The sequence below is a fragment of the Pseudophryne corroboree genome, chromosome 2, assembly GCF_028390025.1.
Source record: "Pseudophryne corroboree isolate aPseCor3 chromosome 2, aPseCor3.hap2, whole genome shotgun sequence".
NCBI lineage: Eukaryota > Metazoa > Chordata > Amphibia > Anura > Myobatrachidae > Pseudophryne > Pseudophryne corroboree.
Genome location: NC_086445.1, coordinates 611775182 through 611802141, shown reverse-complemented (window position 1 = coordinate 611802141; position 26960 = coordinate 611775182).

Here is a 26960-nt window from a genome sequence, read left to right as displayed (position 1 = left end):
CCAGTGGTGCTGACATATAAGTCCAGGGGTACTGCCACATAAGTCCAGTGGTACTGCCGTATAAGTCCAGGGGTACTGCCGTATAAGTCCAGGAGTACTGCCGTATAAGTCCAGACCAGTGGTGCAGCCGCATAAGTTCAGGGGTACTGCCGTATAAGTCCAGTCCAGTGGTGCAGCCATATAAGTCCAGGGGTACTGCCGTATAAGTCCACCAATATTGTGCGTGCATTACATCTGTCCAAATTCCAGCACATCCCATGTTTTGCACATACAATTAATTTGGTGGTGCAGAATTTGACAGGGGCGTGCAGAAGATGCTGTCAGTGGCCTGAAAAATTGCAGGCCACTTTCGACATTCTGCCATTGCGTGCCACTCCCAGATGGGCCAGGTGTTTGTGCCGCACACTTGTGTCGCTTAGCTTAGCAATCTGGCTACCTCATTGCACCTCTTTTTCTTCTTTGCATGATGTGCTGTTTGGGGCCTATTTTTTAAATATGCCATCCTGTCTGACACTGCAATGCCACTCCTAGATGGGCCAGGTGTTTGTGCCGCACACTTGTGTTGCTTACCAAAGTCATCCAGCTACCTCATTTCACCTCTTTTCCTTCTTTGCATGATGTGCTGTTTGGGGCCTATTTTTTAAATCTGCCATCCTGTTTCACACTGCAGTGCCACTCCTAGATGGGCCAGATGTTTGTGCCGCACACTTGTGTCACTTAGCAAAGTCATCCAGCTACCTCATTGCACCTCTTTTTCTTCTGTGCATGATGTGCTGTTTGGGGCCCATTTTTTAAATCTGCCATCCTGTGTGAGACTGCAGTGCCACTCCTAGACTCCTAGATGAGCCAGGTGTTTGTGCCGCACACTTGTGTTGCTTAGCAAAGTCATCCAGCTACCTCATTGCACCTCTTTTTCTTCTTTGCATGATGTGCTGTGTGAATACCAAATTGGTTTCTAACAAATATTTAAAATGCCCGCTCTAATATATATTGTAGACGCCTGCACATCTTATTACCATGTGCCATGAATGTGCGCTATACATCGCAAAACACTGCATCCCATAAGAGAAAACAATACACCCACACATTATCTGAGTTCCAAAGCTCATTGATGTATATATTTGTTATTAAAAGGATATGTATTCAATATATCACGATGTACGGTATACATATAGTTACATGGTTAAAATTTATACAGTAAGCAGTTAATACATACAGTTACAGGCCAGCGATACAATTACCATATCTTTCAATGCATCCTCCTCTTAATATCTCTCTCTCTCTCTCTCAGTAAATAAATACATGAACTGGTCTAGAAGCACCTCCATCATCGTCTGGGACAAAACAGCAACTAGCAACTGTGTGTCTCTGTAATGTGTTATCTAGTTTAAGGGAGGGAACTTTCTCATTCATGATGAGTCACTGGTTTGTTCGTATGCTAAACAGGTTCAGCCTTGAAGACATCCAAAGTGCTGGCCTGAGTTTCCTGACCACCACCTGTTTGGAATGTCTATTGTTCTAATAAAATGACTTTAGCTTTCATACATTTAATCATAACTATTTGTTGCAACTTAATAACAAGTATCAAATGAATCTACACATTAATCTGCTTGCTTTAATACCAAATATGACAGGTCTATCTTGCTTCGTTCCAATAATACACATACATGACATTACTCCATTATATAATGTTAAATCATTATGATGTCTGGCACTTGATATTATTATAATTATGTACTGTATGAAATAAGTGTCGAATCCATCTCTGTGGCATGTCCATGTAAATGCGTATGTTACCATATATTGCTGTGCTCGCTGCACATATTTGCAAGCATAGCGACTCATAATGTGTGTAGTCTGTATGTTCTTTCTATGTAATATTTTTGACTTCGACAGTCCACTCTTTGGCAGTAAACAATAACTGCCATCAATTATTAACATAAGAAAAAAAATAAAAAGAATATTTCAGACAATAATCGGTGACCTAGACACAAGTATGTATTCATTTCACAAATCAGATACTTGACTATATTTGGGGAAGACAGGGAGGAGGACGAGTCATCCTCTATATGCACTCGGCAGTCACGGGACCACTGGTTGGGTGTGGGACCACATTCAACCTATAGAGTATGCAGGGACAGTGCTTAGGCCTATAATGTCTGATTTGCGACGAACATTTCACACATACTGTACATGTACCTACGTCTTTGTACACTGATGTTTGGATTCGATTGAGGTTCTGCTGGGTAGATGAAGAAGACACAAACAAATCGTGAAAGTGACATATAAAATTTTCATGATCTACATATTCCTATCCTTTTCTGAACATTGTTTCCTTTTCTGGAACGTATGCTAGGTCTGTTTAATAATTGAACAAGGGTTATTAGTAGTGTCCTTCCTAAATAACATAAACCTTCGGAGTTCGGGGAGAGCCACTCATAAACCTTTCTTCCACATATATTAATGAGCTCTTTATCTGCAATGTGTGAATAGCCATTGTCTGATTGTTCCTGATTACCTCCGAACTCCATAACTACTAGCCCTTTGATTTTTCTCTGGCTTTAACAAACTGATCGGCTAATCCTGGGATCCTATAAGGAAATCACTCCTTCCTCCAGAACCAGTTCCAGTCCCACACTCGACTCCTCATAAAAAAAAACCTCGCAAAAATAGAATGTCCTGAAAAAAAAATGTTTGTCAGCGGGAAAGAGAGAAAAGAGAAATAGAACAAAACAACTCTTGTTCATATCAAATCAATTACAATTACTGGTCTTTCTGCAATCCTTCAGTACGCTCAGGTAGTGTTCAACAGTGCCGCCTCTCAGTCTTCACGGAACAGAGTCTCTGGTGATACTTTTGCGATCTCACTCCATTTACGAGTTCCATCCGGACTACCGACTTTCCTGCAATGGGAATCGTGGACCCAAGTCTCTCTCTCGGCTACTTTCACTGGGATAGTGCTGTCAACAAAACTTGGTATGGTCCTTCCCACCTGTCTATTAGGCAACCTGAGCGTAAGAACAATCACACAGTCTCTTGGTTACACAATCAAGACAGTTAGTATTTGGCATACCAGCAATCAACAGTTTCAAGATCTTTTGTCAAGTTCTCAAATGCTGGCTCATCTCGATAAAGTACTGTACAGTCACCTCATTGGTGTATTTCTGATCATTGTGCGGATCAATCATACCAAAACAAAAACAAATTTTTTTTCCGAAGAGGGTGATTCGTTAAGAGAAGATCTGGGAGTGGTTCCGATGCTACATAATACTAGTAACAGTATCTATGATCACAATAGTACAATTTCAAGCTTTGCTCCTACTTCTAGGGGTACCATTATCTACACACAAATTTCTGCGCAATTTTTTCATGCGGTAAACACAGCAGCATCCGTGGCGGCAGGAAATACCTCTACCCAGTTTGAGAAAACATCAGGGCACACCAATACATAACAATAATTCCTAAAGGGTGTTAACTGTACGAAGTCATTGTGTGTTTGCAGTGTAGAGTACCATGAGCATAACTCAAAAAAAAAGAAAAAAAAACATCTCCAGAGGAGAGAAAGAAGAAGAAATATGAAAAAAAAAAAAAAGTCAGGTTTGCCATTCACCAACAGGCATATCAGTGTCTTTATAGTGATGTGCACCGGAAATTTTTCGGGTTTTGTGTTTTGGTTTTTGGGTTCGGTTCCGCGGCCGTGTTTTGCGCTCGGACGTGTTTTGGCAAAACCTCACCGGAAATTTTTTGTCGGATTCGGGTGTGTTTTGGATTCGGGTGTTTTTTAAAAAAAACGCTAAAAAACAGCTTAAATCATAGAATTTGGGGGTCATTTTGATCCCATAGTATTATTAACCTCAATAACAATAATTTCCACTCATTTTCAGTCTATACTGAACACCTCACACCTCACAATATTATTTTTAGTCCTAAAATTTGCACCGAGGTCGCTGGATGGCTAAGCTAAGCGACACAAGTGGCCGACACAAACACCTGGCCCATCTAGGAGTGGCACTGCAGTGTCAGGCAGGATGGCACTTCAAAAAAATTGTCCCCAAACAGCACATGATGCAAAGAAAAAAAGAGGCGCACCAAGGTCGACACAAGTGGCCGACACAAACACCTGGCCCATCTAGGAGTGGCACTGCAGTGTCAGACAGGATGGCACTTCCAAAAAATAGTCCCCAAACAGCACATGATGCAAAGAAAAAAAGAGGCACGCCAAGGTCGCTGTGTGACTAAGCTAAGCGACACAAGTGGCCAACACAAACACCTGGCCCATCTAGGAGTGGCACTGCAGTGTCAGGCAGGATGGCACTTCAAAAAAAATAGTCCCCAAACAGCACATGATGCAAAGAAAAAAAGAGGCGCAATGAGGTAGCTGTGTGACTAAGCTAAGCGACCCTAGTGGCCGACACAAACACCTGGCCCATCTAGGAGTGGCACTGCAGTGTCAGACAGGATGGCACTAGAAAAAAATAGTCCCCAAACAGCACATGATGCAAAGAAAAAAAGAGGCGCAATAAGGTAGCTGTGTGACTAAGCTCAGCGACCCAAGTGGCCGACACAAACACCTGGCCCATCTAGGAGTGGCACTGCAGTGTCAGACAGGATGGCACTTGAAAAAAATAGTCCCCAAACAGCACATGATGCAAAGAAAAAAAGAGGCGCAATGAGGTAGCTGTGTGACTAAGCTAAGCGACCCTAGTGGCCGACACAAACACCTGGCCCATCTGCACAAACTGGCTCTACAGAGGCAAGATGTCCACCTCATCATCATCGTCCGATTCATCACCCCTTTCACTGTATACATCCCCCTCCTCACAGATTATTAATTCGTCCCCACTGGAATCCACCATCTCAGGTCCCCGTGTACTTTCTGGAGGCAATTGCTGCTGGTGAATGTCTCCACGGAGGAATTGATTATAATTCATTTTAATGAACATCATCTTCTCCACATTTTCTGGAAGTAACCTCGTACGCCGATTGCTGACAAGGTGAGCGGCTGCACTAAACACTCTTTCGGAGTACACACTGGAGGGAGTGCAACTTAGGTAGAATAAAGCCAGTTTCTGCAAGGGCCTCCAAATTGCCTCTTTTTCCTGCCAGTATACGTACGGACTGTCTGACGTGCCTACTTGGATGCGGTCACTCATATAATCCTCCACCATTCTTTCAATGGTGAGAGAATCATATGCAGTGACAGTAGACGACATGTCAGTAATCGTTGGCAGGTCCTTCAGTCCGGACCAGATGTCAGCACTCGCTCCAGACTGCCCTGCATCACTGCCAGCGGGTGGGCTCGGAATTCTTAGCCTTTTCCTCGCACCCCCAGTTGCGGGAGAATGTGAAGGAGGAGCTGTTGACGGGTCACGTTCCGCTTGACTTGACAATTTTCTCACCAGCAGGTCTTTGAACCCCTGCAGACTTGTGTCTGCCGGAAAGAGAGATACAACGTAGGTTTTAAATCGAGCACGGTGGCCAAAATGTAGTGCTCTGATTTCAACAGATTGACCCCCCGTGAATCCTGGTTAAGCGAATGAAGGGCTCCATCCACAAGTCCCACATGCCTAGCGGAATCGCTCTGTTTTAGCTCCTCCTTCAATGTCTCCAGCTTCTTCTGCAAAAGCCTGATGAGGGGAATGACCTGACTCAGGCTGGCAGTGTCTGAACTGACTTCACGTGTGGCAAGTTCAAAGGGTTGCAGAACCTTGCACAACGTTGAAATCATTCTCCACTGCGCTTGAGACAGGTGCATCCACCTCCTTTGCCTATATCGTGGCCAGATGTATAGGCTTGAATGGCCTTTTGCTGCTCCTCCATCCTCTGAAGCATATAGAGGGTTGAATTCCACCTCGTTACCACCTCTTGCTTCAGATGATGGCAGGGCAGGTTCAGGCATTTTTGGTGGTGCTCCAGTCTTCTGTACGCGGTGCCTGAACGCCGAAAGTGGCCCGCAATTCTTCGGGCCACCGACAGCATCTCTTGCACGCCCCTGTCATTTTTTAAATAATTCTGCACCACCAAATTCAAGGTATGTGCAAAACATGGGACGTGCTGGAATTTGCCCAGATGTAATGCACGCACAATAATGCTGGCGTTGTCCGATGTCACAAATCCCCAGGAGAGTCCGATTGGGGTAAGCCATTCTGCGATGATCTTCCTCAGTTGCCGTAAGAGGTTTTCAGCTGTGTGCGTATTCTGGAAAGCGGTGATACAAAGCGTAGCCTGCCTAGGAACGAGTTGGCGTTTGAGAGATGCTGCTACTGGTGCCGCCGCTGCTGTTCTTGCAGCGGGAGGCAATACATCTACCCAGTGGGCTGTCACAGTCATATAGTCCTGAGTCTGCCCTGCTCCACTTGTCCACATGTCCGTGGTTAAGTGGACATTGGGTACAACTGCATTTCTTAGGACACTGATGAGTCTTTTTCTGAGGTCTGTGTACATTTTCGGTATCGCCTGCCTAGAGAAATGGAACCTAGATGGTATTTGGTACCGGGGACACAGTACCTCAATCAAGTCTCTAGTTGCCTCTGAATTAACGATGGATACCGGAACCACGTTTCTCACCGCCCAGGCTGCCAAGGCCTGAGTTATCTGCTTTGCAGCAGGATGACTGCTGTGATATTTAATCTTCCTCGCAAAGGACTGTTGTACAGTCAATTGCTTGGTGGAAGTAGTAAAAGTGGTCTTCCGACTTCCCCTCTGGGATGACGATCGACTCCCAGCAGCAACAACAGCAGCGCCAGCAGCGGTAGGCGTTACACTCAAGGATGCATCGGAGGAATCCCAGGCAGGAGAGGACTCGTCAGACTTGCCAGTGACATGGCCTGCAGGACTATTGGCTTTCCTGGGTAAGGAGGAAATTGACACTGAGGGAGTTGGTGGTGTGGTTTGCAGGAGCTTGGTTACAAGAGGAAGGGATTTACTGGTCAGTGGACTGCTTCCGCTGTCGCCCAAAGTTTTTGAACTTGTCACTGACTTATGATGAATGCGCTGCAGGTGACGTATAAGGGAGGATGTTCCAAGGTGGTTAACGTCCTTACCCCTACTTATTACAGCTTGACAAAGGCAACACACGGCTTGACACCTGTTGTCCGCATTTGTGTTGAAATAATTCCACACCGAAGAGCTGATTTTTTTTGTATTTTGACCAGGCATGTCAATGGCCATATTCCTCCCACGGACAACAGGTGTCTCCCCGGGTGCCTGACTTAAACAAACCACCTCACCATCAGAATCCTCCTTGTCAATTTCCTCCCCAGCGCCAGCAACACCCATATCCTCGTCCTGGTGTACTTCAACACTGACATCTTCAATTTGACTATCAGGAACTGGACTGCGGGTGCTCCTTCCAGCACTTGCAGGGGGCGTGCAAATGGTGGAAGGCGCAAGCTCTTCCCGTCCAGTGTTGGGAAGGTCAGGCATCGCAACCGACACAATTGGACTCTCCTTGGGGATTTCTGATTTCGAAGAACGCACAGTTCTTTGCTGTGCTTTTGCCACCTTAAGTCTTTTCTTTTTTCTAGCGAGAGGATGAGTGCTTCCATCCTCATGTGAAGCTGAACCACTAGCCATGAACATAGGCCAGGGCCTCAGCCGTTCCTTGCCACTCCGTGTCGTAAATGGCATATTGGCAAGTTTTCGCTTCTCCTCAGACTTTAGATTTTTGAGGCATTTTACTGATCTTTTGTGTTTTGGATTTTACATGCTCTGTACTCTGACATTGGGCATCAGCCTTGGCAGACGACGTTGATGGCATTTCATCGTGTCGGCCATGACTAGTGGCAGCAGCTTCAGCACGAGGTGGAAGTGGATCTTGATCTTTCCCTATTTTTCTAACCTCCACATTTTTGTTCTCCATATTTTAATGCGCACAACTAAAAGACACCACAGGTATACAATGTAGATGGATGGATAGTATACTTTATGGATGACGAGTGACGACACAGAGGTAGGTACAGCAGTGGCCTACGGTACTGCTATATACAGTATAATGGACCTGGTGGACACTGTCAGCAGACTGCTAAACTACTAGTATAATAAAAAAAGCCACCACAGGTATACAATGTAGATGGATGGATAGTATACTTAATGGATGACGAGTGACGACACAGAGGTAGGTACAGCAGTGGCCTACCGTACTGCTATATACAGTATAATGGACCTGGTGGACACTGTCAGCAGACTGCTAAACTACTAGTAAAAAAAAAAAGCCACCACAGGTATACAATGTAGATGGATGGATAGTATACTTTATGGATGACGAGTGACGACACAGAGGTAGGTACAGCAGTGGCCTACCGTACTGCTATATACAGTATAATGGACCTGGTGGACACTGTCAGCAGACTGCTAAACTACTAGTATAAAAAAAAAGCCACCACAGGTATACAATGTAGATGGATGGATAGTATACTTAATGGATGACGAGTGACGACACAGAGGTAGGTACAGCAGTGGCCTACCGTACTGCTATATACAGTATAATGGACCTGGTGGACACTGTCAGCAGACTGCTAAACTACTAGTATAAAAAAAAAGCCACCACAGGTATACAATGTAGATGGATGGATAGTATACTTTATGGATGACGAGTGACGACACAGGGGTAGGTACAGCAGTGGCCTACCGTACTGCTATATACAGTATAATGGACCTGGTGGACACTGTCAGCAGACTGCTAAACTACTAGTATAAAAAAAGCCACCACAGGTATACAATGTAGATGGATGGATAGTATACTTAATGGATGACGAGTGACGACACAGAGGTAGGTACAGCAGTGGCCTACCGTACTGCTATATACAGTATAATGGACCTGGTGGACACTGTCAGCAGACTGCTAAACTACTAGTATAATAAAAAAAGCCACCACAGGTATACAATGTAGATGGATGGATAGTATACTTAATGGATGACGAGTGACGACACAGAGGGGTTTACAGCAGTGGCCTACCGTACTGCTATATACAGTATAATGGACCTGGTGGACACTGTCAGCAGACTGCTAAACTACTAGTAAAAAAAAAAAGCCACCACAGGTATACAATGTAGGTGGATGGATAGTATACTTAATGGATGACGAGTGACGACACAGAGGTAGGTACAGCAGTGGCCTACCGTACTGCTATATACAGTATAATGGACCTGGTGGACACTGTCAGCAGACTGCTAAACTACTAGTATAAAAAAAAAGCCACCACAGGTATACAATGTAGATGGATGGATAGTATACTTTATGGATGACGAGTGACGACACAGAGGTAGGTACAGCAGTGGCCTACCGTACTGCTATATACAGTATAATGGACCTGGTGGACACTGTCAGCAGACTGCTAAACTACTTGTATAAAAAAAAAGCCACCACAGGTATACAATGTAGATGGATGGATAGTATACTTAATGGATGACGAGTGACGACACAGAGGTAGGTACAGCAGTGGCCTACCGTACTGCTATATACAGTATAATGGACCTGGTGGACACTGTCAGCAGACTGCTAAACTACTAGTATAAAAAAAAGCCACCACAGGTATACAATGTAGATGGATGGATAGTATACTTTATGGATGACGAGTGACGACACAGGGGTAGGTACAGCAGTGGCCTACCGTACTGCTATATACAGTATAATGGACCTGGTGGACACTGTCAGCAGACTGCTAAACTACTAGTATAAAAAAAAGCCACCACAGGTATACAATGTAGATGGATGGATAGTATACTTAATGGATGACGAGTGACGACACAGAGGTAGGTACAGCAGTGGCCTACCGTACTGCTATATACAGTATAATGGACCTGGTGGACACTGTCAGCAGACTGCTAAACTACAAGTATAAAAAAAAGCCACCACAGGTATACAATGTAGATGGATGGATAGTATACTTAATGGATGACGAGTGACGACACAGAGGTAGGTACAGCAGTGGCCTACCGTACTGCTATATACAGTATAATGGACCTGGTGGACACTGTCAGCAGACTGCTAAACTACTAGTATAAAAAAAAGCCACCACAGGTATACAATGTAGATGGATGGATAGTATACTTTATGGATGACGAGTGACGACACAGGGGTAGGTACAGCAGTGGCCTACCGTACTGCTATATACAGTATAATGGACCTGGTGGACACTGTCAGCAGACTGCTAAACTACTAGTATAAAAAAAAAAGCCACCACAGGTATACAATGTAGATGGATGGATAGTATACTTTATGGATGACGAGTGACGACACAGAGGTAGGTACAGCAGTGGCCTACCGTACTGCTATATACAGTATAATGGACCTGGTGGACACTGTCAGCAGACTGCTAAACTACTAGTATAAAAAAAAAAGCCACCACAGGTATACAATGTAGATGGATGGATAGTATACTTTATGGATGACGAGTGACGACACAGAGGTAGGTACAGCAGTGGCCTACCGTACTGCTATATACAGTATAATGGAAATGGTGGACACTGTCAGCAGACTGCTAAACTACTAGTATAAAAAAAAGCCACCACAGGTATACAATGTAGATGGATGGATAGTATACTTAATGGATGATGAGTCACGACACAGAGGTAGGTACAGCAGTGGCCTACCGTACTGCTATATACAGTATAATGGACCTGGTGGACACTGTCAGCAGACTGCTAAACTACTAGTATAAAAAAAAGCCACAACAGGTATACAATGTAGATGGATGGATAGTATACTTTATGGATGACGAGTGACGACACAGAGGTAGGTACAGCAGTGGTCTACCGTACTGCTATATACAGTATAATGGACCTGGTGGACACTGTCAGCAGACTGCTAAACTACTAGTATAATAAAAAAAGCCACCACAGGTATACAATGTAGATGGATGGATAGTATACTTAATGGATGACGAGTGACGACACAGAGGTAGGTACAGCAGTGGCCTACCGTACTGCTATATACAGTATAATGGACCTGGTGGACACTGTCAGCAGACTGCTAAACTACTAGTATAAAAAAAAAGCCACCACAGGTATACAATGTAGATGGATGGATAGTATACTTAATGGATGACGAGTGACGACACAGAGGTAGGTACAGCAGTGGCCTACCGTACTGCTATATACAGTATAATGGACCTGGTGGACACTGTCAGCAGACTGCTAAACTACTAGTATAAAAAAAAAGCCACCACAGGTATACAATGTAGATGGATGGATAGTATACTTAATGGATGACGAGTGACGACACAGAGGCAGGTACAGCAGTGGCCTACCGTACTGCTATATACAGTATAATGGACCTGGTGGACACTGTCAGCAGACTGCTAAACTACTAGTATAAAAAAAAGCCACCACAGGTATACAATGTAGATGGATGGATAGTATACTTAATGGATGACGAGTGACGACACAGACGTAGGTACAGCAGTGGCCTACCGTACTGCTATATACAGTATAATGGACCTGGTGGACACTGTCAGCAGACTGCTAAACTACTAGTATAAAAAAAAGCCACCACAGGTATACAATGTAGATGGATGGATAGTATACTTTATGGATGACGAGTGACGACACAGAGGTAGGTACAGCAGTGGCCTACCATACTGCTATATACAGTATAATGGAAATGGTGGACACTGTCAGCAGACTGCTAAACTACTAGTATAAAAAAAAAAAGCCACCACAGGTATACAATGTAGATGGATGGATAGTATACTTAATGGATGACGAGTGACGACACAGAGGTAGGTACAGCAGTGGCCTACCGTACTGCTATATACAGTATAATGGACCTGGTGGACACTGTCAGCAGACTGCTAAACTACTAGTATAAAAAAAAGCCACCACAGGTATACAATGTAGATGGATGGATAGTATACTTTATGGATGACGAGTGACGACACAGAGGTAGGTACAGCAGTGGCCTACCGTACTGCTATATACAGTATAATGGACCTGGTGGACACTGTCAGCAGACTGCTAAACTACTAGTATAAAAAAAAAGCCACCACAGGTATACAATGTAGATGGATGGATAGTATACTTAATGGATGACGAGTGACGACACAGAGGTAGGTACAGCAGTGGCCTACCGTACTGCTATATACAGTATAATGGACCTGGTGGACACTGTCAGCAGACTGCTAAACTACTAGTATAAAAAAAAAGCCACCACAGGTATACAATGTAGATGGATGGATAGTATACTTTATGGATGACGAGTGACGACACAGAGGTAGGTACAGCAGTGGCCTACCGTACTGCTATATACAGTATAATGGACCTGGTGGACAGTGTCAGCAAACTGCTAAACTACTAGTATAAAAAAAAAGCCACAGGAGTGTTTTTCAGGCAGACAAACGTATACTGGTGGTCACTGTCAGCAAAACTCTGCACTGTACTCCTGCTATAGCTGCTCCCCAGTCCCCACAATTAAGCAGTGTGAGCACTCAGCACAGATATATCATGCAGCACACTGAGCACAGATATGGTATGGAGCGTTTTTTTCAGGCAGAGAAGAGAACGGATAAAAAACTGGTGGTCACTATCAGCAAAACTCTGCACTGTACTCCTCCTAACAGCTGCTCCCCAATCCTCCCCACAATAGTAAAATAAACAAGCAAAGCAATCAGATCAACTGTCTCGTATATAAACGGAGAGGACGCCAGCCACGTCCTCTCCCTATCAATCTCAATGCACGTGTGAAAATGGCGGCGACGCGCGGCTGCTTATATAGAATCCGAATCTCGCGAGAATCCGACAGCGGGATGATGACGTTCGGGCGCGCTCAGGTTAGCCGAGCCATACGGGAGAGTCCGAGTATGGCTCGGACCCGTGTAAAAAGGGTAAAGTTCGGGGGGGTTCGGTTTCTCGGAAACCGAACCCGCTCATCACTATGTCTATACAAAATTTCCCTTCACCAGTATTCCCATTCTCCACCCTTTGCGCATGACAAGGCACACTGCAGTAATACTGGTGTTATCATGCTGTTGGGATATACTGGGTTTGGGCAGAACTCTGAAGGACCTAGGCATGTGGAGTTTGAACTGTAATTGGGTCCATGTATTGTACCACTCTGTGTGAACGCAAAAGATGAAGAGGAAACTGTAGAGAAATAGAATAGAGGTTGGTGACAGATGAGTTTGTAGAGGTGGAGAAGATTTTATAAAAATTTGACAACTGGATTGGGCACTACGGGGAAGTGATTCTCTACTTGGTCTACTCCCCTTAAAAAAAAAATTCTGTGTTTATCGTATCGCTATTGGGACTATCCCAGCCATCAATCCAGTGTCCTGTCCATCCTAAGTTCATAAGGAACCCGGTATCTGTGAGATAATTTCCTCTACCTGTGATGGACATGCATCTAGAACAGTGAAATGTAACATTAGTCTTCGTGGGTGTCTAACACACTTTGTACTTCCTGAGCGGGAGCACATTATATGTATATCATATCTAACAAAGCTCCTGTTAAGTTAATCAGGGGCCATTTCTGCCAGGAAAAAAGAAGCAAAAGTTTAGAGGCCCCATCTTTACCCCAGCAAGTTTTGTCAAAGTGTAATGTTGCATTTATTTTGTTCTTCCCATTAGCCGAATCTGTGTTTTCTATATGGCTTATGATTCCTTACTATATGTCCCTTGGTCCCGTCTATGTGTTTAATAATGTGGCTTGTGTTTTCTGTCTAGGGGTCTATATTGACTATGTGTCCTACTACTCCTACAATCTCTGGCAAAATGCCCTTCCTTCCTACAAGTGTAACATATTATTGAACATTAGGGATCTGGGGTTTGGACTGATGGGTCTTTCCTGTATGTGCTAGTATACTTACCGTCCTCAACCTCTCCACCTGTTGTTCTCTGCGCCTAGCACTATTCTTGTGATGTTCAATAGCACACTCTCTAAGATTAGCTACTGTGACCCCTTTCCAATTTTGCAAAGAAGTCTGCACCCTGCCCTCAATGCCTTATTGAGCCCGTCCATTAGCACAGCGACAGCCACCTCCCATTTGCCGAATTAGTGTTTACCAGTGATCTTATCCAGATGGAGAGTTTTCTATTACTGCAAAAGACAAAAAAAAAAGTTTAACAAGCTTCTAGGTCATGCGAAGTAGTCATTCAATCCTTCTCATCCCGTATTAAGGGTCTGTACATGGTTCAACAAACATTTCCGAGCTCATCTTGACTAGGGGCATTACTAGGAATGAATACTTATATGGTAACTGAAAGAAATACCCGGGGGTTACCTTGTCTCTGTCCGCTTTCCTACTGGCAAATACTAATGTGCGGACAGGTTTTTTTCTCCATTTCTGACGTTCATTTCTTGATTTTTGTTTTATGTTTGGGTTTTACTATATATGTACACGAATGATACCATACTTACCAGTTCCACTGGTCTCAGCCACTTCCCCCACAGGCTACTGCTCTTCTTTTACCGGTTGGATACTCCTCTGAGTGCATGAGAGATGCCTGAAAACAATTAGGTCACCTTCTCCTCCTAAATGAAACTTCAACATTCATTAGTACATATATAGGTTACAGTCATATTTTTCATATTTTTATTATTTTCTATAGTTTGTATGCTGGCCATAACTGCTTCCACATCTACATATGGCGGTGTACTTGCATTCTCTTTTTCTTCCTACTTGTTTATTGCTGCTTTAAGGTCAAACAGTTCTTATATTTCCATTCTTGTCTTATATGACTTTGGTTAGACATACCACTTGCAATACCTTAGGATCAAACTCACCAACCCCTCTTGCTGCCACAGGTTTAAACAATTTGTATGTCTGACCCTTTGTTTTCTGGATTTTATCAGACATATTATAATACCTACATTCTGCAGTACCTCTGGCTCAAAGCTGCCCACCCTAGGGAATGATGCCCTATCATTGTCAGTCATACGTAACCTTTCAGAACCAGAAAGTCTCTGCATGTGGACCATATTTCCCACACATAATAACTTCAGCATAATAACTTCAGCCTGAACCCTGCCCAAATGTCTCTCACTTGAGCAACTGGCTCCCATATTTGTGGGTCTTTTTAATAACTAAAAAAAATTCCCACAAACACCAAAATACTCAATGCAAGTAGACGGTGGAAGTTCTCCGAGCGCTTCCACCCACTCTCACCCACGTTGGCCGGCACTACCATACACTGTCGATAGCGAAGGTGATGTACCCAACTTAGGGCTCCTATCAGACCTTACAGCACCATAATTTCTTTCGGTGGAGGTTCTGTTGGAACATTTTCCTGAGAGAGGCAGCGAAAAATTCCTTTTCGGTATCTTCCTACTGGAAATTTTGTAGGGTGAAAAACAGAGAAATTAGATAACTATCCTTCACCCTTTCCAGTAGAAGCCCAACAGGGAGATTTCCCGACGTTATCAAAGAAAAAACCCTTTGTCTATACAATCACATCTGTGTATGCTTTTCCACAGCGCATATGACACAATGGTATCACGTTGTGCTGTGTAGAACAAACGGACATGCGATGCAATCGCACAGCCTATAGATACTTGTTATCTATATGCCCTAGGATTGCTGTAGACCACCTGACCTAGACCACTCCAGATCACCTAGTTGTATGGGACACCTAGACCACTTCAGATCACTTAGACCACTCAGTTCTAATCACGCAAGGTAGCGAACCCTACGCCATTGGGTCTCTACTAACCCAGTGTTACCACTCCAGCCACTTAGACCACTTCAGTTCCTGGGTTCAGCTCCACTCGCTCCGCTTTCACTCACTCAAATATGCTTTGTTTTTCTGTACAGAAAATTTTCACTCGTTCTGATTGGCAGCTTTACCCCCAGAGGCAATACAGTTTAAGCAAAAGTTTTATACTAATCTGCTTTAGAAACCGGATAGTTATGTGCTATTGTAGCATGGCTACTGTCCCACCTTTTAACTGAACAAACTATCGTGTGGTTTTATTATGCACACACAACCCTACGCAAGCTTGCGTAATTACGCAACCAGCGTGTCTTTTACGCCACGTGCGCTCACCTGTCTTTGTCCGTACCACGTGTACAACGTACGTCTGCAATTCAACAAACCACACAGTCTCCATAACTGTGAGCATAACTAAATATAATCGCTCACTTAACACAACACCCAGTTTTTTTTCTGTATAAACCTTAACAACCAGGCCAGAACTGCGTTTGTGTCTTTACACTTACTTCCTTAAATACTGTTATTTCAAATTGACCTATATAGCAACAAATGTATCCGATTTCACACAGATCTATAATGACTGCAATAATCTGTAATTTAAATGACATGATTCAGATTGGATAGCTATCTTGCAGAACATACACTGATATAAATATACACATAATTACAATAATATTATATATATATATATATATATATATACATATATACATATATATATATATATATATATATATATATATCATTTACTGGCCTCCTATGAGACTCATTCGCCCATTCAGTGCTTCTAATTTGCATATCAAAGATGTTTTGCCTGCCTGTACTAGTGGTTGAACCAGTTAATTAACATTTCAATGCCTATCTTATAGCAAACAGAGTTAACTAAATCCTGGGAAAGAAGAAAAAAAAAGTATTTTTTTTTTCTGTGTGCAATTTCTTACACCAAGCCAAGCATTTATCTCACCATTTACTCTCACTAGGCCCAATTGAAACTATTTGTAATTGACTATGGCATGGGTTAAATAAATGCATTGGTAACTCATAAATGGTGCTTGATGTGACAAAGGAAACTGATTGTTCTGAGCAGACTGAAAATCAGCTATTTAGAAAGTGACTTTCCTAAAATGGCCACTGCTCCTCCCCCTTCCACATCCATGAGGTTTACACAAGATGGTGGACAGGCCATGTGGTTAGTCCAAAATGGAGGACAGACCATGCGCCTTCCTTTGTCACAAAGAAATCACAAATTATACAAGCACCAGAAGTTAAAGTGCTTTAGGCCTGAGTTTAAAAAAAAACTATATCAAGGCTATACAGCAACTTTTAAATGTACTTTTAAATCTACTTAACAGATAAACAATCCAATCTGAATCAAACACAATATGACTTATTTGAACTTTGTTTTGCAACAATAAAAATACGCATTAGCATCTTAAATATTATGAGAAACACTTTGTCCCTTGAATTTTCATATCATCGGCTTACTGATAACACAACAGAACACACGGATATGATTTTTTCAGCGTCACGATGCGTCCACCACAAGCTGATCGACCACAGCGTCGCGTTTGTAATGTACAGTGCATTATTAAGACCGTTATATCCCGGACGAGCACCCATCTGTGAATACCAAATTGCTTTCTAACAAATATTTAAAATGCCCGCTCTAATATATATTGTAGACGCCTGCACATCTTATTACCATGTGCCATGAATGTGCGCTATACATCGCAAAACACTGCATCCCATAAGAGAAAACAATACACCCACACATTATCTGAGTTCCAAAGCTCATTGATGTATATATTTGTTATTAAAAGGATATGTATTCAATATATCACATTGTACAGTATACATATAGTTACATCGTTACAATTTATACAGTAAGCAGTTAATACATACAGTTACAGGCCAGCGATACAATTACCATATCTTTCAATGCATCCTCCTCTTAATATATCTCTCTCTCTCTCAGCAAATAAATACAGGAACTGGTCTAGAAGCACCTCCATCATCGTCTGGGACAAAACAGCAACTAGCAACTGTGTGTCTCTGTAATGTGTTATCTAGTTTAAGGGAGGGAACTTTCTCATTCATGATGAGTCACTGGTTTGTTCGTATGCTAAACAGGTTCAGCCTTGAAGACATCCAAAGGGCTGGCCTGAGTTTCCTGTTCATCACCTGTTTGGAATGTCTATTGTTCTAATAAAAGTGACTTTAGCTTTCATACATTTAATCATAACTATTTGTTGCAATGTACTACAACTTAATAACAAGTATCAAATGAATCTACACATTAATCTGCTTGCTTTTATACCAAATATGACAGGTCTATCTTGCTTCGTTCCAATAATACACATACATGACATTACTCCATTATATAATGTTAAATCATTATGATGTCTGGCGCTTGATATTATTATAATTATGTACCGTATGAAATAAGTGTCGAATCCATCTCTGTGGCATGTCCGTGTAAATGCGTATGTTACCATATATTGCTGTGCTCGCTGCGCGTATTTGCAAGCATAGCGACTCATAATGTGTGTAGTCTGTATGTTCTTTCTATGTAATGTTTTTGACTTCAACAGCTGTTTGGGGCCTAATTTTTAGAACTGCCATCCTGTCTGACACTGCAGTGCCACTCCTAGATGGGCCAGGTATTTGTGCCGCACACCTGTGTCGCTTAGCAAAGTCATCCAGCGACCTCATTGCACCTCTTTTCCTTTTTTGCATGATGTGCTGTTTGGGGCCTATTTTTTAAATCTATCCCAAAAAGAGTAGAAGAGTAACTTGCGCCTTAGTTGCAGCCCTGGAATAAACTCTCAAGAGCACCACTCCTTGATAAACATACATATACACAAGAAAAAATAGAGTAGTCCACAAGCGCTACTAGCTGTAGAGCAATCCAGATGTACAATCTTCCCAAACACAAGCCTCTATTAGGGTTAGGAATTCCTCAGAACATCAAGATTCCTCCTTCGTATATAGGTTCGCACCTCAAAACTGACCTCCACACCATGCAGGATGTAAATCAAAAGGTTTCTTTATATCATCATTCGCCTCACTTCTTATAATTTCAACTGGTCATCATCCTATCCCATATAGGAGACACTCACCTCCAGTAAGGGCCCTATGTTCCTTGAAAGGTTTCTTTACTCCGCGCCGCCACCTTTGGCTCTGTCGTGAATTCTTATATTATCCACCACAGCCACTGAGCAGGACAGACACGGACAGTCCAACACCGGATGTATGGCACAGAAAAAGGAGGTGTACGTATATCCAAAAAGCAGGGATTTATTCCAAATAACAATATAAACAGATTAAAAAACAATAAAACAAAATGGTGAATAGATCCTCTGGTCTAAAGTTTGGTCTAACATATAACCCCAGGAGTTGGATGAAAATCACTTCATAAATCTCCAAATGGGGATAAATACAGCAAAGAGAACAACTTACAGACCTGGGTCTAAATCAAAAACAGGTACCATCCTGTCTGCCACTGCAATGCCACTCCTAGATGGGCCAGGTGTTTGTGCCGCACACTTGTGTCGCTTAGCAAAGTCATCCAGCTACCTCATTGCAACTCTTTTTCTTCTCTGCATGATGTGCTGTTTGGGGCCTATTTTTTATATCTGCCATCCTGTCTGACACTGCAGTGCCACTCCTAGATGGGCCAGGTGTTTGTGCCGCACACTTGTGTTGCTTAGTAAAGTCATCCAGCTATCTCATTGCACCTCTTTTTCTTCTTTGCATGATGTGCTGTTTGGAGCCTATTTTTTAAATCTGCCATCCTGTCTGACACTGCAGTGCCACTCCTAGATGGGCCAGGTGTTTGTGCCGCACACTTGTGTTGCTTAGTAAAGTCATCCAGCTATCTCATTGCACCTCTTTTTCTTCTTTGCATGATGTGCTGTTTGGAGCCTATTTTTTTAAATCTGCCATCCTGTCTGACACTGCAGTGCCACTCCTAGATGGGCCAGGTGTTTGTGCCACACACTTGTGTCACTTAGCAAAGTCATCCAGCTACCTCATTGCAACTCTTTTTCTTCTTTGCATGATGTGCTCCCCTTTTTTTGATGCGCATGCTCCCTTTCACGTGCACGTGATGCCAGGACTGGAAAGAGGCCCCAACCCATTCCTGGTCCTGTGTAACCTGTTATCTAATGAGAGCATTCATGTCTAGAGAGAGAGAGACACACACACACACACACACACACACACACACACACACACACACACACACACACACACACACACACACAGTGGATTTACTAGGTGCAGTATTTTTTTTTTAGATAATTTCTTTATTTTCAGTATTTGTCATAGAACAAAAAGAATCATGGAAAAACACATACAGTATGGTGATACAAAAAATCTTTTTAGATAGTAACCGAAAGCAAAACAGACTTTAACATACATGTTCCTGTGATTGGTATAAACTTAAGCCTCAACAAAAGAAAATAGTATACCCATATGGTAAAAGGCATCAGACGATTCATTGTTCCAAAAGAAAGAAAGGAAAAGAGAAGCAGAAGAACACAGAACGATAAAGACAGGGAAAAAGGAAAAAGAAAAAGTAGAGTAAAAGAAAGAAGGGTATTCATCCGAACTAGGCCGCAGTAATTTTACAGTTCCTGAACCCCATCGGTTCTAGCCTCAACAGCGATATCAGGTCCTTGCATCTCTAGTGGTTCCAGCATCCCCTGCGATTTTAGGTCCCAGCATTCGTGTTGTTCCAGGTGGTTCCAGGTAGAGATGTGCACCGGAAATTTTTCGGGTTTTGTGTTTTGGTTTTGGGTTCGGTTCCGCGGCCGTGTTTTGGGTTCGAACGCGTTTTTGCAAAACCTCACCGAATTTTTTTTGTCGGATTCGGGTGTGTTTTGGATTCGGGTGTTTTTTTAAAAAAAACCCTAAAAAACAGCTTAAATCATAGAATTTGGGGGTCATTTTGATCCCAAAGTATTATTAACCTCAATAACCATAATTTCCACTCATTTTCAGTCTATTCTGAACTCCTCACACCTCACAATATTATTTTTAGTCCTAAAATTTGCACCGAGGTCGCTGGATGACTAAGCTCAGCGACCCAAGTGGCCGACACAAACACCTGGCCCATCTAGGAGTGGCACTGCAGTGTCAGGCAGGATGGCCCTTCCAAAAAATACTCCCCAAACAGCACATGACGCAAAGAAGAAAAAAAAGAGGCGCAATGAGGTAGCTGTGTGAGTAAGCTAAGCGACCCTAGTGGCCGACACAAACACCTGGCCCATCTAGGAGTGGCACTGCAGTGTCACGCAGGATGGCCCTTCCAAAAAACACTCCCCAAACAGCACATGACGCAAAGAAAAAAAGAGGCGCAATGAGGTAGCTGTGTGACTAAGCTCAGCGACCCAAGTGGCCGACACAAACACCTGGCCCATCTAGGAGTGGCACTGCAGTGTCAGGCAGGATGGCCCTTCCAAAAAATACTCCCCAAACAGCACATGACGCAAAGAAAAAAAGAGGCGCAACGAGGTAGCTGTGTGAGTAAGCTAAGCGACCCTAGTGGCCGACACAAACACCTGGCCCATCTAGGAGTGGCACTGCAGTGTCACGCAGGCTGGCCCTTCCAAAAAACACTCCCCAAACAGCACATGACGCAAAGAAAAATGAAAGAAAAAAGAGGTGCAAGATGGAATTGTCCTTGGGCCCTCCCTCCCACCCTTATGTTGTATAAACAGGACATGCACACTTTAACCAACCCATCATTTCAGTGACAGGGTCTGCCACACGACTGTGACTGAAATGACGGGTTGGTTTGGACCCCCACCAAAAAAGAAGCAATTAATCTCTCCTTGCACAAACTGGCTCTACAGAGGCAAGATGTCCACCTCATCATCATCCTCCGATTCATCACCGTGTACATCCCCCTCCTCACACTTTATCAATTCGTCCCCACTGGAATCCACCATCTCAGCTCCCTGTGTACTTTGTGGAGGCAATTGCTGCTGGTGAATGTCTCCACGGAGGAATTGATTATAATTCATTTTAATGAACATCATCTTCTCCACATTTTCTGGATGTAACCTCGTACTCGTACGCCGATTGCTGACAAGGTGAGCGGCGGCACTAAACACTCTTTCGGAGTACACACTTGTGGGAGGGCAACTTAGGTAGAATAAAGCCAGTTTGTGCAAGGGCCTCCAAATTGCCTCTTTTTCCTGCCAGTATAAGTACGGACTGTCTGACGTGCCTACTTGGATGCGGTCACTCATATAATCCTCCACCATTCTTTCAATGGGGAGAGAATCATATGCAGTGACAGTAGACGACATGTCCGTAATCGTTGGCAGGTCCTTCAGTCCGGACCAGATGTCAGCATCAGCAGTCGCTCCAGACTGCCCTGCATCACCGCCAGCGGGTGGGCTCGGAATTCTGAGCCTTTTCCTCGCACCCCCAGTTGCGGGAGAATGTGAAGGAGGAGATGTTGACAGGTCGCGTTCCGCTTGACTTGACAATTTTCTCACCAGCAGTTCTTTGAACCCCTGCAGACTTGTGTCTGCCGGAAAGAGAGATCCAAGGTAGGTTTTAAATCTAGGATCGAGCACGGTGGCCAAAATGTAGTGCTCTGATTTCAACAGATTGACCACCCGTGAATCCTTGTTAAGCGAATTAAGGGCTCCATCCACAAGTCCCACATGCCTAGCGGAATCGCTCTGTGTTAGCTCCTCCTTCAATGTCTCCAGCTTCTTCTGCAAAAGCCTGATGAGGGGAATGACCTGACTCAGGCTGGCAGTGTCTGAACTGACTTTACGTGTGGCAAGTTCAAAAGGTTGCAGAACCTTGCACAATGTTGAAATCATTCTCCACTGCGCTTGAGACAGGTGCATTCCACCTCCTATATCGTGCTCAGTTGTATAGGCTTGAATGGCCTTTTGCTGCTCCTCCAACCTCTGAAGCATATAGAGGGTTGAATTCCACCTCGTTACCACTTCTTGCTTCAGATGATGGCAGGGCAGGTTCAGGCGTTTTTGGTGGTGCTCCAGTCTTCTGTACGTGGTGCCTGTACGCCGAAAGTGTGCCGCAATTCTTCTGGCCACCGACAGCATCTCTTGCACGCCCCTCTCGTTTTTTAAATAATTCTGCACCACCAAATTCAAGGTATGTGCAAAATATGGGACGTGCTGGAATTTGCCCATATTTAATGCACACACAATATTGCTGGCGTTGTCCGATGCCACAAATCCACAGGAGAGTCCAATTGGGGTGAGCCATTCTGCGATGATCTTCCTCAGTTGCCGTAAGAGGTTTTTAGCTGTGTGCGTATTCTGGAAAGCGGTGATACAAAGCGTAGCCTGCCTAGGAAAGAGTTGGCGTTTGCGAGATGCTGCTACTGGTGCCGCCGCTGCTGTTCTTTGTTCTTGCGGCGGGAGTCCATACATCTACCCAGTGGGCTGTCACAGTCATATAGTCCTGAGTCTGCCCTGCTCCACTTGTCCACATGTCCGTGGTTAAGTGGACATTGGGTACAACTGCATTTTTTAGGACACTGGTGAGTCTTTTTCTGAGGTCTGTGTACATTTTCGGTATCGCCTGCCTAGAGAAATGGAACCTAGATGGTATTTGGTACCGGGGACACAGTACCTCAAACAAGTCTATAGTTGGCTCTGCAGTAATGATGGATACCGGAACCACGTTTCTCACCGCCCAGGATGCCAAGGCCTCAGTTATCCGCTTTGCAGCAGGATGACTGCTGTGATATTTCATCTTCCTCGCAAAGGACTGTTGGACAGTCAATTGCTTGGTGGAAGTAGTAAAAGTGGTCTTACGACTTCCCCTCTGGGATGACCATCGACTCCCAGCAGCAACAACAGCAGCGCCAGCAGCAGTAGGCGTTACACGCAAGGATGCATCGGAGGAATCCCAGGCAGGAGAGGACTTGTCAGAATTGCCAGTGACATGGCCTGCAGGACTATTGGCATTCCTGGGGAAGGAGGAAATTGACACTGAGGGAGTTGGTGGGGTGGTTTGCGTGAGCTTGGTTACAAGAGGAAGGGATTTACTGGTCAGTGGACTGCTTCCGCTGTCGCCCAAAGTTTTTGAACTTGTCACTGACTTATGATGAATGCGCTGCAGGAGACGTATAAGGGAGGATGTTCCGAGGTGGTTAACGTCCTTACCCCTACTTATTACAGCTTGACAAAGGCAACACACGGCTTGACAAATGTTGTCCGCATTTCTGTTGAAATACTTCCACACCGAAGAGCTGATTTTTTTGGTATTTTCACCAGGCATGTCAATGGCCATATTCCTCCCACGGACAACAGGTGTCTCCCCGGGTGCCTGACTTAAACAAACCACCTCACCATCAGAATCCTCCTGGTCAATTTCCTAACACCCATATCCTCCTCATCCTAGTGTACTTCAACACTGACATCTTCAATCTGACTATCAGGAACTGGACTGCGGGTGCTCCTTCCAGCACTTGCAGGGGGCGTGCAAATGGTGGAAGGTGCATGCTCTTCACGTCCAGTGTTGGGAAGGTCAGGCATCGCAACCGACACAATTGGACTCTCCTTGTGGATTTGTGATTTCGAAGAACGCACAGTTCTTTGCTGTGCTTTTGCCAGCTTAAGTCTTTTCATTTTTCTAGCGAGAGGCTAAGTGCTTCCATCCTCATGTGAAGCTGAACCACTAGCCATGAACATAGGCCAGGGCCTCAGCCGTTCCTTGCCACTCCGTGTGGTAAATGGCATATTGGCAAGTTTACGCTTCTCCTCCGACGATTTTATTTTAGATTTTTGAGTCATTTTTTTACTGATATTTGGTGTTTTGGATTTTACATGCTCTGTAGTATGACATTGGGCATCGGCCTTGGCAGACGACGTTGATGGCATTTCATCGTCTCGGCCATGACTAGTGGCAGCAGCTTCAGCACGAGGTGGAAGTCGATCTTGATCTTTCCCTATTTTTGGAACCTCAACATTTTTGTTCTCCATATTTTAATAGGCACAACTAAAAGGCACCTCAGGTGAACAATGGAGATGGATGGATACTAGTATACTTATGGATGACGAGTGACTGCCGACACAGAGGTAGCTACAGCCGTGGACTATCGTACTGCGTCTGCTAGTATAGACTGGATGATAATGATATAAAAAATATATATATATATATCACTACTGCAGGACAGGTATATATTATATAATGACCGACCTGCTGGGCACTGTCAGCAGACTCCTAAACTACTAGTATGAAGAAGATAGAAAAAAAAAACCCACCACAGGTAGGTATACAATTCTGGACGAGCACTGCCGACACAGAGGTAGCTACAGCCGTGGACTACCGTACTGCGTCTGCTAGTATAGACTGGATGATAATGATATAAAATATATATATATCACTACTGCAGGACAGGTATATATTATATAATGACGGACCTGCTGGACACTGTCAGCAGACTCCTAAACTACTAGTATGAAGAATATAGAAAAAAAAAACCCCACCACAGGTAGGTATACAATTATGGACGAGCGACTGCCGACACAGAGGTAGCTACAGCCGTGGACTACCGTACTGCGTCTGCTAGTATAGACTGGATGATAATGATATAAAAAAAATATATATATATATCACTACTGCAGGACAGGTATATATTATATAATGACGGACCTGCTGGACACTGTCAGCAGACTCCTAAACTACTAGTATGAAGAAGATAGAAAAAAAAACCCCAACACAGGTAGGTATACAATTATGGACGAGCACTGCCGACACAGAGGTAGCTACAGTCGTGGACTACCGTACTGCGTCTGCTAGTATAGACTGGATGATAATGATATAAAAAATATATATATATCACTACTGCAGGACAGGTATATATTATATAATGACGGACCTGCTGGACACTGTCAGCAGACTCCTAAACTACTAGTATGAAGAAGATAGAAAAAAAAAACCCCACCACAGGTAGGTATACAATTATGGACGAGCACTGCCGACACAGAGGTAGCTACAGCCGTGGACTACCGTACTGCGTCTGCTAGTATAGACTGGATGATAATGATATAAAAAATATATATACATCACTACTGCAGGACAGGTATATATTATATAATGACGGACCTGCTGGACACTGTCAGCAGACTCCTAAACTACTAGTATGAAGAAGATAGAAAAATAAAAACCCACCACAGGTAGGTATACAATTATGGACGAGCACTGCCGACACAGAGGTAGCTACAGCCGTGGACTACCGTACTGCATCTGCTAGTATAGACTGGATGATAATGATATAAAAAATATATATATATCACTACTGCAGGACAGGTATATATTATATAATGACGGACCTGCTGGACACTGTCAGCTGACTCCTAAACTACTAGTATGAAGAAGATAGAAAAAAAAACCCACCACAGGTAGGTATACAATTATGGACGAGCACTGCCGACACAGAGGTAGCTACAGCCGTGGACTACCGTACTGCGTCTGCTAGTATAGACTGGATGATAATGATATAAAAAATATATATATATCACTACTGCAGGACAGGTATATATTATATAATGACGGACCTGCTGGACACTGTCAGCAGACTCCTAAACTACTAGTATGAAGAAGATATAAAAAAAAAACCCACCACAGGTAGGTATACAATTATGGATGAGCACTGCCGACACAGAGGTAGCTACAGCCGTGGACTACCGTACTGCGTCTGCTAGTATAGACTGGATGATAATGATATAAAAAATATATATATATCACTACTGCAGGTATATATTATAATATAATGAATGACGGACCTGCTGGACACTGTCTGTCAGCAGAATGCGTTAATAGAATGAAAAAAAAAAACACCACACGAGTGTTTAACTTTTTCAGGCAGACAATATACTGGTGGTCACTGGTCAGTCACACTGGCAGCAAAAGTGTGCACTGTTATGTACTCCTTCTATAACTGCTCCCCAGTCTCCCCTACAATTAAGCTGTGTGAGCAGTGAGCACTCAGCACAGTCAGATATACATAGATGATATTATCAATCATGCAGCACACTGAGGCTGAGCACAGATATGGTATGTGACTGTGTATCGTTTTTTTTCAGGCAGAGAACGGATTTTAAATAATAAATAAAACTGGTGGTCACTAGTATAACTATCAGCAAAACTCTGCACTCTCTGAGTACTCCAGTCCTAATGCTCCCCAAAATTACTAAAATTAAATTACTAGTAAATCAAGTGTCTCACTCTCTATCTAAACGGAGAGGACGCCAGCCACGTCCTCTCCCTATCAATCTCAATGCACGTGTGAAAATGGCGGCGACGCGCGGCTC